At 37.4% G+C, this 13,297-nt stretch overlaps 1 protein-coding gene across 4 annotated transcripts in view; it reads left to right on the top strand.

Moving 5' to 3' along the window:
* The window catches only part of apba2b (amyloid beta (A4) precursor protein-binding, family A, member 2b), an 84,304-nt gene that overhangs the window by 560 nt on the left and 70,447 nt on the right, over positions 1-13,297 (top strand). The window lies entirely within an intron of this gene.

The raw sequence follows: 13,297 nt of genomic DNA, 5'->3' as shown, positions 1-13,297 counted from the left end.
ATCTATCTATCTATCTATCTATCTATCTGGGTAGTTGGCATGGAATATTTGGATTTTTTAAAACGTTTAAGCTATATTTTATATTTTTAAATGAATAAAACTTGTTACAATTTTAATATATTTTTAAATAATAAATATTAAGATACTAGTCAGTTTTCAATATTAAAAAAGTGAGTTTGAGTGGCTAAAAGCTTAAAAGAACAGGGTCATGCAAGATTAACAATGTTCTTCATACACCCCTTATGCAAATTTGAACCTACAATCTTCATGTTCATAGAAATGTCAGCTTATATGGGTAGTTCAGAGATATCGTTGTTATTCAGATTTTGTTTTGTTTACAATTACAAGCGGACCTGCTTGGTCAGTAGCCAGTGAAGTCTGATTAATAAATCTGTTTGTAATTTTGCATTCTATCCTGGTATAAATCTTTCAGCGACTGACACATAAAATCATGGTTAGATGCTGAGATTCTAATTGTGGAATATAAACATAATTATGTCCTAGTCCTTCGGTTCTGGCTGATTTGTAGAGCTTATCATGATCATGCTAAATCAAGCATCAAATTCAAGCCTCAAGCTGGAAATCAAGCATCATGCTGCTGCTGTAAAAGATGAGCTCCTTTTTGTCCAGAGAACAATAGCCGGTCCACTCCCCTGAACCGATCAATGAATCCACAAGGACTAGAAAATATTGTGCATATTCTAAAAAATAAGTGGAGTGGCTAAATTTTTAAGAACTATGAACAAAATAACACACATCTTCTAGCAATAAGTGAACGCTCATGCTATAAGTCTACTCGTCTTTGTGCGTATAGCTCAAAGTAGTTAATATGAAATCTGAAACATAATATAGAGAGGTAGAGAGAGAGTTTATGAGTGGTAGGGAAGCGAGAGAGCCAGACTGAGTGTGAAGGAGGGACTGTGAGTGTTTATAAAGGTTCATAATTCCTGAGTGTGATCCCAGTTGGTGGTTCCGTCTCCACAACAGTCTTCTGCCGCTCTCTTGTCCAGGCAACCTGCTCACACACACACACACACACACACACACACACACACACACTGCCCCGCCCCTCCTTTCAGATCCCTTATAGTTACGGTTCTGTGCTGAAGGACAAACACTGTTTGCAAGAGCATGCTGAGATGATATTTATGCACCAGTAGGACATTTATAAATTGATCTCTTGCGGGAATTGGATAGAAACATAGATGGAAAGAAAAGCCTGGGTGAGGTTACTCACTTTAGGGGTAATTTTAGCAAAGGAATATTTAGTTGATAATCACAAAAATATATCTAAACATTTTCAGGAGATTTTGAACTGTTTCGAATGATAAATACAGTTGTGCAGTAGTGGTGAGATGTAGAGGGGGTGGGCAGGTTTTTTTTATGGTGTTACTAATGTGGGTGTAAGCGGTTTTGGCCCAAAGCTGCTGTCTGGTTTAGCACCTGCTCTGATATATATGATCCTGTTGCCTGTGTGTGTGTGTGCGCGCGCATGTGTATTTGCGTGATAACCTCTGGCAATGTGCCCGGGAAGAGGAGGACAAGGGTCAGAGAGGCATGTTCTCACTCAGCTCAATTTAAAATCTACTGCTCACTATACATATATAGAAATGCTGATGTGCAGTTAGCAGTCAACAGCCCAGAAAAGTGCAGAAAGGATAAATGTCTTCCAGTTTATATACACTACCATTCAAAAGTTTGGGGTCGGTAAGATTAAAAAAAAATGTTTTTGAAAGAATCTCTTATTGCTCACCAAGGGTGCATTCATTTGAAATACAGAAAAACAGCACTATTGTGAAACATTATTATAATTTAAAACATGCATTTTTTTTTGTACATTTTAATTTATTCTGAATTTTTCAGCACTCTAGCCTTCAGTGTCACATGATCCTTCAGAAATCAATCTAATATGCTAATTTTTTTCTCAAGACAAATGATACATTTGTCAAAATTCCTTGATAAATCGAAAGTTTAAAAGAGCAGCATTTATTCAAAATAGATTTTTTTTTGTAACAACTAACTGTCACTTTTGATCAGCTTAATGCATTCTTGCTAAATTAATTAATTTCTTAAAATTTTCTTAAAGTGTAAATAATTAATATTATAGGAATTTGACTGCCCACTGATGAAAATGTGGCTTTTGTTTAACTTTAGAAAATGCTCTGTAGGACTTACAAAAATATAATAATTCTTGCCAGTGCTGTAGTGCACAAATTTGGTGCACACTGATATCCCAAGAGGATCATACATTAAGGATGGGTAATGGGGGTGTGCCAGCGGCTCTGACTTCAGAATGATGTAAATGCCATGTAGAAAAAACATGATTTCAAGTAGAGTTTCGCCCACACAGTTACACTGGTGTTAATGATCTTAGTTATCTGTCCAGGATATGTGGTATCTCAAGCAGAATTCGTATTTCTTAGTAATATACTTCATGGATCAGAAGCTGTGTTTTCATGAGGCCTCATCTTAAGGCTTTGTCAGATATTGAGTTGTTTGGGCTCTGGATAAATATGAAAATGTATTGTGATACATTACATTCAGAAATAAACATGATTTGCATTAGAATCTCCCTAAATGTCACTGATCGTGAAGTGCCTTTCATCCTCGTATTAAAATGTTTTTGTTGTTCTTTTTTGTTTTCTTTTCATATACTTGAGCTTGAATATGTTCACACTAAAGAAAGGCTTGATCGTTTAGAGTTTATATCAGAAATGGCATCTTCTATCGGCTCTTACACCACACAGTGCAGTGAAATGAAACAGAGGTGCCTCATTGGACACAGGCCCTATAATTCATTGCTTATGTGTCTTTTGATCAGACTGGAGAGTGTTTAATATTGATAGCATAGGTCATCGACTCTGACTAGATGTGAATGAGTCGTCTGCTCCCTTGATGTTTACTTTTGAAATAATCGAGTAGCCAAGCATGGTGACTTGTTAGATATTTTAAAAGCACATTCAAGCATCTGTTATTCGCAATGAGTGAAAGCGGCTTTTTTAGCATACTATCAGCACAGTAAGATGTGAGAGGAGCTTTTGTGTTTGTGTCTTTTGCTTCCTCTTTCCTTTTCATACATAAATGGACATATGCATTATTTTTGGGAAGCCGTCCACATTGAGATTGAATTATTTTATCCATTTAGTGCTTTCATCCTCTTGTTTATCATATGAAAAGAGAATACTGTGAACTGAAGTGCGACGTGAGAAAGGTCTGTAGCCATTTTTTTTACTCGTTGGCTGAAGTTTATCTGACTCAAGATTATGAAACGATGTGGTTCTTGATCTTTTCATTCATTACCGAGTCTGTGCATTCTTTGAAAAGCTAATTATTTTATGCCTCTGGCTATGTGTATCCTGCCCTCATATCTGATGTAATATCTGTCATATTGCTCTAAATAAGTAAGTATGTCGTGCACGGACTTCTGTACAAGCTTTCTTGACTATGTGAGAAGTTGCTTTTTTTGTACTGGTGACTCACTGGTTGATGAATCACTTGCTGTATAATACTGGATTGAATTTTGCCATTTTTCTCACACCTGCTAAGCTTTCCCTGCATCTCTATAGTTGATCAGTAGCAAGGTCGTTCCTGTTAAGATTTAGTCAAGTCAGTTTAATTTGTATAGTGCAGTGTTTTGCAGTCTTTTTCAGTCCAAGGACCCCTGATTGTGACTTTGCTGCAAATATACAAGTATAAGACTGAGTTTTGTGTCTTAAAATTGTCATGATATGAAAGTTTTCCAAGTGCATCTTAATGTTCTTACTGTGAACAATTCAATAATTTTAAAATAAATAAATAAAATTATTTTTTTTCAAAATGTCATAACTTAATCTTCTGGTGAATCAACTTCTGTCCGGTGATGTATGCCAGACTTCTCCAATTATTTAGTCTGCATAAACTGTATAAAGTCGACTGCAAGCTCAAATTCAGATTTGCCTTCTTCCAATCAACAACCAATGGACAGAACCAAGACCCGCTCTATTTTTTTAATTTATTTATTTTTTTAAATAATCTGTTTCACTTGGATGTATGTCAATATGGAAGAAAAGATCTGTCACTTCAGTTTAATCATGAATTTAAGCCTGGCCAAAAATAACATTCATGTAGTGTCATATAAAAAAATTTACATAAAAAAGTAGTATATTTAAAATACATGTATTTCATACTAAATATAGTTAAAATCTATTAACATATTTACTTACATATCGCTTCAGACTTACTGATATAAAAATTATAATTAAAATGTATTTGGAGTACTACATTTCTTCTTAATATTAAGCCTAAAATGTGTTTTGCTGTCACTATTGATGAGGACTGTATGATCTTTGAGTAATATCGGTATACTTGCAATAGTTCTACTTCAGTATATCAAATATACTTCAGTATATCTTTAGTTGGACTTCAGCACTACTTCCACAAAATTAAAGTGCATTAAGTACAAAATTAGTTGTTCCAATTTAGCAGACTTTAAGTATACCAGTTTAGTATACTAAAAGTACAAATGCAGAGTATTTTTATTAAGTACCTAAATATGTAAATGTCTCTATATTATATTTTATTATAATTATATAATTATAATATTTTAGTATATATATTTTCACTAGGGTACATTTGTGATAACGGTGACATGGCAAATTCACTTCAATAATAATAATAAATAATAAATTAATAATAATTTGTATTGCATTGTTAGGTGTACAGATGAACAAAGTCGCATATGTGCACGTTACATATTTACATACAAGTTTTTTTAAAGGGGTCATATGAAGCAATTAAAATTTTTCCTTTCTCTTTGGAGTGTTACAAGCCCGTAATTAAGTCCCCACTGGATGCAATAAATGCCTCGTTTATAATGGGTTTTAATGTTTTTGAATCATCGCTCCGGCCGGGACACGGCATCACAGTATGGTATGGGTGTAACATTTCCGTCACACACTTGAGGTATTCGGCCAATCACAACGCACTGGATAGCTGGCCAATCACAGCACACCTCGCTTTTCAGACCGATGAGAAAGAACGATTCAGAAAGGGGCATAGAGGAGAAACAATAATGTACAGTATGTGGAAAATAATGTGTTTTTTTAACCTTAAACTGCGTAAACACATTTCATTACACCAAATACACAAAATAATGTTCTTTTTAGCAGCATCATATGACCCCTTTAAAGCATTTAGCAGAACATTAGGTTTGTAAATTTATCTTTGGTTGATGTTAACCTAATATTGCATTTTTGCATATTATTATTCATTCATTCATTCATTTAGCTATTGTGTCTTAAAATAACTTTAGAATAAACCTTGAGAGGAACCAGAGATCGGGAATAGCAGTACCCCTCTGGCAAATATGTTTATTCAAATGTCCATTTCTAACAATATTTCTAGGTAATTAAAAGAAAAACTACTTTCTTGTACTATTGTCTGACCCATCTTCCGTGTAATTTGGTACAATCTCTTTCAGTCACCTGTGTCTCTCCAGGGAAGAGAGACGAGGGTGAAACTGTCTTTTGGTGTGTATTAGTGTGTATCAGCTGTGTTGAATATGCAGAATGACTCATGTACCACAACCAGAAGAGCTCAATCTGCCTTTCTACTGCTTTTTGTGTATCTGTCAATAAATGTCTACACTTGATCAAGAGAATTGGGAATAAATAAATCATTCTTTTTGAGACTGGATAAGATATATAACAGAGAATGGCATGTGCAGTGTTGTGAGTGTATTGTGCTATTGTGCTCTGGCTGCACTGACCTGTTCTCTGTTGAGGGATGGTGGTCTGTTGATATTTGTGATGGGTCATTTGGGCTTGTGCTTTAGCTGCCTGTGTTTACTGCAGTCTGAAGGTCGTGGAGGCTGATCCCTGCTGGGGACAACGGCACCTTAAATCCCTGCAGTGTCTGTTTTCAGCTATTCATATACCGAGGGCTGACTCATTGACAGAATAAATGCGTGTAGCTGTAGTTAGATCGGGCTGCAATATAACAAAGACTGAAAAATTTAAGGGGGTCTGAATACTTTCCGTACCCACTGTATATTTATGTAAGCTTAACTTCCCTCCTACATTTAGAGTAGCACCGACAGATCGTCCTTGGAGTCTTTTCCAGCTTGAGGTGTGGCAAAGTCTTGCCTGTAAAACACAACGGGTGAAAGTAATGCGTCCAGACCAGGTATAGCTCTGTGAAAGGGTGATACATCTTTTCTCCTTTAGCTGCTGCATAGTTAGCCTCGCGCCATTTCAGATCCATGTACATTAGCATTTAAATGAGCTAACTTGATTTTACCCAGTTCAGGCTCCATTGTCTCCATTTGAATGAGTCCACACTCAGCGGACTGAATGGAATGAGATCAGACGATCCATTCACTCTTGCTCTCAGTCTTTAATAACGTGGAGGATTCACTAACTAATGGGACCACAGGTGAAGAGCGAACAAACCTCCCTGTACCAATGTCTGTTTTCATCCAGAACTACATGGAAAGACCACAATCAGGTCCTATTATCATTCACATAATGTGGATTGATGTTTCTGGAAAGACCATGATTGGTTTTGGAATGAAGTTTGTTTTTAGCACATAAACACCACCAAAAAAGTTATTACCAATGGCAAACTCTCAATTGTGTTTGCATTCAAGCCAGATTATAAAGGTAATGATTTCAGTGTTTGTTTCTGTTATTTCAGCTCGTCTTGTCAGTTAAGTTTCATTTTCATTCATTTTCACGCCATCATTGCTAGTTTTAGTTCTAGTTTCAGTTTCTTTAGTTTCTATATTAAAGGGGTCATATGATGCGATTTCAAGTTTTCCTTTCTCTTTGGAGTGTTACAAGCTGTTCGTGAATAGATAAGATCCCTGAAGTTGCAAAGACTAGAGTCTCAAAACCAAAGAGATATTCTTTATCAAAGTTAAGACTCTGCCACACCCCCCTAAAACGGCTCGTTCTAACACGCCCCCACATATCTACCTCACTATGTGGAAATATTTGCATAATGCGCCCAAATGTGCACGCAAAGAAAGAAGGCGTGGTTTCAGTAACCGCAGTTAGTGTTGATGCAGCCATGTCAGGGAGACGCTGTGTGTTTCTAGGCGAAAGCAAAAGCACTTTATTTAGCCTTCCGAAAGTAGATGCATTTAGGAATCTTTAAGATCACTTACAACAGAACAGCAATGCATTTTGTGGACGACCGTGTGTGTGTGTGAGAGAGAGAGAGAGAGACAGCCACATCACAGTAGAGTCAGCTGTCTTAACCTATTTGAAAAATAATGTGTTTTTTGAACATTAAAGCATGTCAACATATTCTGTTACACCAAATACACAAAATAATGATCTTTAAAAAAGCATCATATGACCCCTTTAATTTTAGGACTGACAAAGTTAATATGCAAGCTGGTATCATTTAAAGTTGTCTAATAGTGTTCGATTTCACAGCACATTCTCATAAAAATGCCACTAGATATAAGATGTTTAAACGCTGGCAGGTTGGTTTATAAAGGCTTTAGGTTTTATAATATAACACTAATCGAGAACTGGAATTAATTAGGGAGCAATTTTATTTTATTTTAGTTAGTTTTTAAGTAATGAAAGTGTTTACTTATTTAGATGAATTTAAAATGATAGTTTAAAATATATATTTTTAATTATTTAATTTGACGAAAATAGATTAATTTAGTTTACATTTTATTTTTTATTTTATTTTTTTTACAGTAATAGCCCCAACTTTATGAGTTAGTTGATGCACGACTTTGGTTGAAGAACAGTGGTAAAATTTAAAAATACTAATTATTTGGTTGGTTTATGATGTATGAAGGACTAAATTTCCCTCCATTCTCTTTGGCAGAACAATAACTATAAAATAGATAAAGCATGAATTACAAATTAAATGCACATCAATTGCTCTTTATTTCTACATCCTGCACTGGCACTAAAACAGCTTCCTTCTTTGTCAGGTTGTGAACATATATATGAGAATGTGAAAAAGATATTAAATTGCTAAAAGGTCGTTTTTATTCTTACTTATTCCAAAGTCATCTGAACGGTGATTTTTTGGACTTGTTAGCAGGAATTTTCTAGGAGGACCTGAAGGCAATGGATCCATCTGAAAATGAACACACTATTGATTACTGGGAGGGAAGCAGGTGGGAGGTTTACATTAACATTTAGTCATTGAGCAGACGCTTTTATCCAAAGCGACTTACAAATGAGGACAATGGAAGCAATCAAAATCAACAAAAGAGCAATGATATACAAGTGCTTTAACAAGTCTCAGTTAGCTGAATGCAGTACACATAGCAAGGTTTTTTTTTTTAATTATGTAATAAATAAAAAAAACAAATAGATAGAATACAAAAAGATTAGAAAAGCTAGTGTTTTTTTTTACGAAAACAAGCAGTAAATGAATAGAGTGTAAGTCTAAAAGGGACATGTTTTTTTTTTAAAGAATAGAATTCTGGGCACATAAGTCTGAAGTAGTGAATTTAGGTAAAGGGGTGCAGAGCCAGTGGTGGTTTTGTAGGCAAACATTAATGCCTCGAATTTTATGCGAACAGCTGTTGGTAGCCAGTGCAGATTGATAAATAGAGTCATCAGCATAGCAGTGGTATGAAAAGCCATGTTTCTGAATGACTAAACTAGTGATGCCATGTAGGTGATTGTTCACATGCCAGGTTGGGATTGTTGGTGAATGTGGGCTGATACAGCTCATTCGATTGTACTATTTTCCAATTAATTTGCTTTGTGTTGAAGGCTGGATTATAAAATACAAAAACCCAAATCCTCCAGGTAAAGAAAAAGCAACATCGACAGCTACTGTGAAGCAGTTATCTTGTCGGAAGTTTTACACGGTGCGTGTATGCGCGTGAGTGTGAAGGTCTATAGATGGTCTGCAGGTGTTGTGTTTTTCTGTCTGCTGTTTTTCCCTCACTGTGCTTCAGTTATATCATTATTAGCACTTAAGCGTTCAGTGTATTCAGTGGGCCTGATCATTAGCTAGCCTGTTTCTCTGAGAGATCGCATTCTATTAGCATTTAGATGAGGCGGTGATTTCAGATGGCCTCAACATACTACTGAGCATATGCAGCTGCTGCCAACACTTAGTGTATATAGTCATTTAGACCTGCAAAAGTGAGTTTACATCTGTGGTATGAAGACTTAATATATATTTATTATAGTACTAGGTTTTTCAGTCATTAATATAAATAGCTCTATGTAGCATTAAACACACATCACATTTTCTATCCGTGTTATGCATTAATCATTGTGAAATTCTTCTGTGAAAGTCATGCATCTAAAAAAAAAGCTTTAGACATTCATGACTGATGTTACTATTACAATCTCTAATATTGCATGAAGTCTGCCTATTTGCCACTGTACATACATTTTCACAGTTTTTCCAACTTTAATGAGTTTTTGTAGTTGTCAGTTTATGTTAAAGGGATATAATAGTTCACCCAAAAATGACATTTCTTTGATCATTTACTCCCCCTTATGTCACTCAAAACCTGTATGGCTTTTTTCATCAGTAGAACATTAAAGGTAGACACATTGTTCATACTATGGAATAGGGGTCGACCGATAAGTGTTTTTCTCGGCCCCATTCCACAGCCATACCTGTCACACACCCAGTTTAAGACGCTTGAAAATATCGGTATCGGATCGAAAATAAAATAAGAGGTATCGCCCATCCCTACTTTCGGAGTGAGAGTGAATTCTGCTTTGATTGGTCTGACTCGTGACTCCCAACAAATCAGATGGGTGGTGGGCGGAGACTGCTTTAGGCCACAGAGTGGTGAGTTCTGACAGGCTGCATCAGAGCCAAATAGCGTGTTTCAAAATTAAGTTATTTTATCGGCGAATTGGTTTTGAAAATGACCGATAATCATAAAAATGCTTCGGCCAGGCCAATAATCGGTCGACCCCTACTATGGAATTCAATGGTGACCAAAAACATTCTTCAAAATATCTTCTTTTGTGTTCAACAGAAAGAGACAAAGTCGTACAGGTTTGGAATGACATAGAAGTGAGTAATGTGGTGGACTATCCCTGGATTACTCAGTTCTGATTGGTCAGTTGAGCAATTTTTAGTTATCTAATAGAGTGCTAATCTGGGTAACTGAAACTAGCTTTACTGGATGTCACTATTAGTATTACAGTATAGTGTTTGTCTTGTTACTGAGCTGATTGTTTTGTACATTGTAATTTTTTTTCTTACAGGTACAAAATAAGCAAATTCAAAGTCAAATCAGTATTTCATGTGTACATATTTATTTGTGTATAGCCTGTTCATTATCCCTTAGATCATATACACAGTGTAAGTTTCAGAAACTGTCTGGTTTTTGACCAGTAAGAAACAGCATAACAAAGAGTGTGTGAATCATTAGAAGAACTCTAGAAGAAGTCTTCTGGGATAATTACATAAGGTAGAAAGAGAAAGAAGGATAGAGAATGTGAGAATAACTGGTGGGGGGAATGAATGCTTGTTTTCAAATGTAGCCTTTGTGTGTCACAACTCACATGTAGCAGCTGGTGTGTGTGAGTAAAAGGGTAATTGATTTGGTTCAAGAAGGCTGTGTGTTCATCAGAGTGTGTGGGTCAGCTGCTGGGAACCAGCCAGAAGAAGAAGATGATTTAATAAACATATTAAACTTTAAAGTTGGTGTAACCGAAATCAGTCATATGATTTTTTTTCAGTAACTACAGGCCCTTCACTATTCAGTATGATGAACTTGTAGTCTTTAGTTTAGTTCCTGTTACAGAGCATGAGACATTTACTGCTATTTCTTTCAAAGTGTTCCGATACATTTGTATCTTTTGATTCTTTTGGAATCAGCACCGAGGGAAAACAATGAGCTGTTTGGGGCTCATATCATTAGTCGGAGAGACGATGTGGAGATGGTAACACCCAGATTCAAGAGATTTCTGAGAGTTAGTCATCTGTGGAAAGCTAAATCCTTTTTTATATTCTGACATTAGCTCAAGAATGAGGCACACACTCTCTCAGCTTGACTGATCATGGATGATCTTAACTGCGGAGCTGTCGTTTATTCAGGGAAAATATGTGGATCTGAGGGGTTGCTCTCACTAATGGACCCCAAAATGGATTTATTGTAGCTGCACGAAAGCAACTAAAATTGGGGAAAGATTCTCCCCACACACACATTCATTGGAGGATAGCAGGTGTTTGAGATTCTTTTCTGTCAATAAGCCTTACAAGCACATAGCATCTTTACAGCGAGGCCTGTCCTTGAACAGACAACATGCATCATTAATACCTGGCATATATTTGATGCTCTAAAGCCTTTGGGAATAAATGAATAGCAATTGCAATGCCTGCTGACAGGTCTGTGTCTACTGTGTAGATGTAATTGCTTTAACAACACATGTGCTGCTCTGCAGAAATGTTTCAGGCCTCGATCCCTACTTTTCAGCTTTGGTATAAAAGCTTGAATAAAGCACGTGTTAATAGATGAACCACAGAGGGTTTAGTCATAGTTTCGTTCTGGCACTGGCAACTTTGCTGGTTGAAGTAGGACATTAAAAGGAGCCGTTTTTAAAGTTAACAGATAATGACTTTTAAATCATTACCAAAGTTCTTGTGTCAGCACTTGCAAAAGACTGCATGACCTATTAGTCACCCTTGGTTTAGCGCTAATCAAATTCAGACTTTATTAGATAGTTTCTAACCTTCATACCGGATGTGACCGACATTCTGCCCAAACGAGGGTTTAATTTCAAGACAAATGTAATGTTATTTATATGAAGACTTAAGATGCAAAAACCTCTAAGTCCGTCTGAGATTCTTTTGAGTTTTTTTTTCTTTTAAATGGGCAATTTTAACTTCTGTTTAGGTTCAGTAATTTCACTTTAATGGCAAACTTAATACTAAAAAATATTATATAAATTAATATATGTAATAAAAATTGAATACAAAATTAGGGTTTCATTTAAAATATAATGATAATGAATATAAAATCATTAATCATGAATCAAAAAATATGTAATAGTATAAATTAATATATATACACATGCAAGATAGATAGATAGATTTTGAGATCGAGATTTAATGATTATGATATTCTAATTACACTTATCAATATAGAGATAGAATCTCAAGATTAATAAATGTAAAAATATATAAGATAAATATGTATATACAGTGTTTATGTAAATATGTATATATATATATATATCTTATCTATATGTATATATATCTTAAATGATATGCTGTATGTTTATATACACACGTTAAATATTATACATTATGTAAGTATAAAAATTAAATGGTTTGTGTGTGTGTGTGTGTGTGTGTCACGATCTGCTACGGTGCGGGAACACGGAGCAAGGAACGAGGAGACCAAGAGTACGAAAACTATCAGGAGCCTTGGGAGGCCATGGCGGAGCAGGGGACTCGGGAGGCCATGGCAGAGCAGCCTCACAGGCCGCGGCCCCAGCCCCAGCCTCGGCCTCTACGGCTGGAGCCATACTACCCCCCCCCCAAAAAATACTTGGGGAAATTTACGGGGCCTGGAGCCCTCCCTGGGCTTAACGGGGTATCTGGAGCCCTTCCTGGGCGGAACTGGGGATCAGGAGCCCACCCTGGGCTTAACTCGGGAACAGGAGCCCTCCCTGGGCTGAAATCGGAAACAGGAGCCCTCCCTGGGCTTAACGGGGAAACAGGAGCCCTCCTTGGGCTGAACTGGGGATCTGGAGCCCTCCCTGGGCTGAACTCAAAAACAGGAGCCCTCGAAACAGGAGCCCTCCGTGGGCTTAACTGGGGATCAGGAGCCCTCCCTTGGCGGAACTGGGGATCAGGAGCCCTCCCTGGGCTTAAGCGGGGATCAGGAGCCCTCCGTGGGCTTAACCGGGGATCAGGAGACCTTCCTGGGCTGAACTGGGGATCAGGAGCCCTTCCTGGGCTGAACTCAGAAACAGGAGCCCTCCGTGGGCTTAACTGGGGATCTGGAGCCCTCCCTGAGCGTAACTCAGAAACAGGAGCCTTCCCTGGGCTTAACTGGGGATCTGGAGCCCTCCCTGGGCTTAACTGGGGATCTGGAGCCGGGGATCAGGAGCCCTCCGTGGGCTTAACTGGGGATCTGGAGCCCTCCCTGGGCTTAACTCGGAAACAGGATCCCTCCTGGGGCTTAACTCGGAAACAGGAGCCCTTCCTGGGCTGAACTGGGGCTCAGGAGCCCTCCGTGGGCTATACACGGGAACAGGAGCCCTTCCTGGGCTGAACTGGGGATCAGGAGCCCTTCCTGGGCTATACTCGGGAACAGGAGCCCTTCCTGGGCTGAACTGGGGATCAGGAGTCC

The sequence above is a fragment of the Sinocyclocheilus anshuiensis genome, unplaced genomic scaffold, assembly GCF_001515605.1.
Source record: "Sinocyclocheilus anshuiensis isolate Anshui unplaced genomic scaffold, SAMN03320099.WGS_v1.1 scaffold816, whole genome shotgun sequence".
Classification (NCBI taxonomy): Eukaryota; Metazoa; Chordata; class Actinopteri; order Cypriniformes; family Cyprinidae; genus Sinocyclocheilus; species Sinocyclocheilus anshuiensis.
The sequence above is the reverse complement of the archived record's forward strand: the minus strand, read 5'-3'. Positions and strand labels throughout refer to the sequence as shown.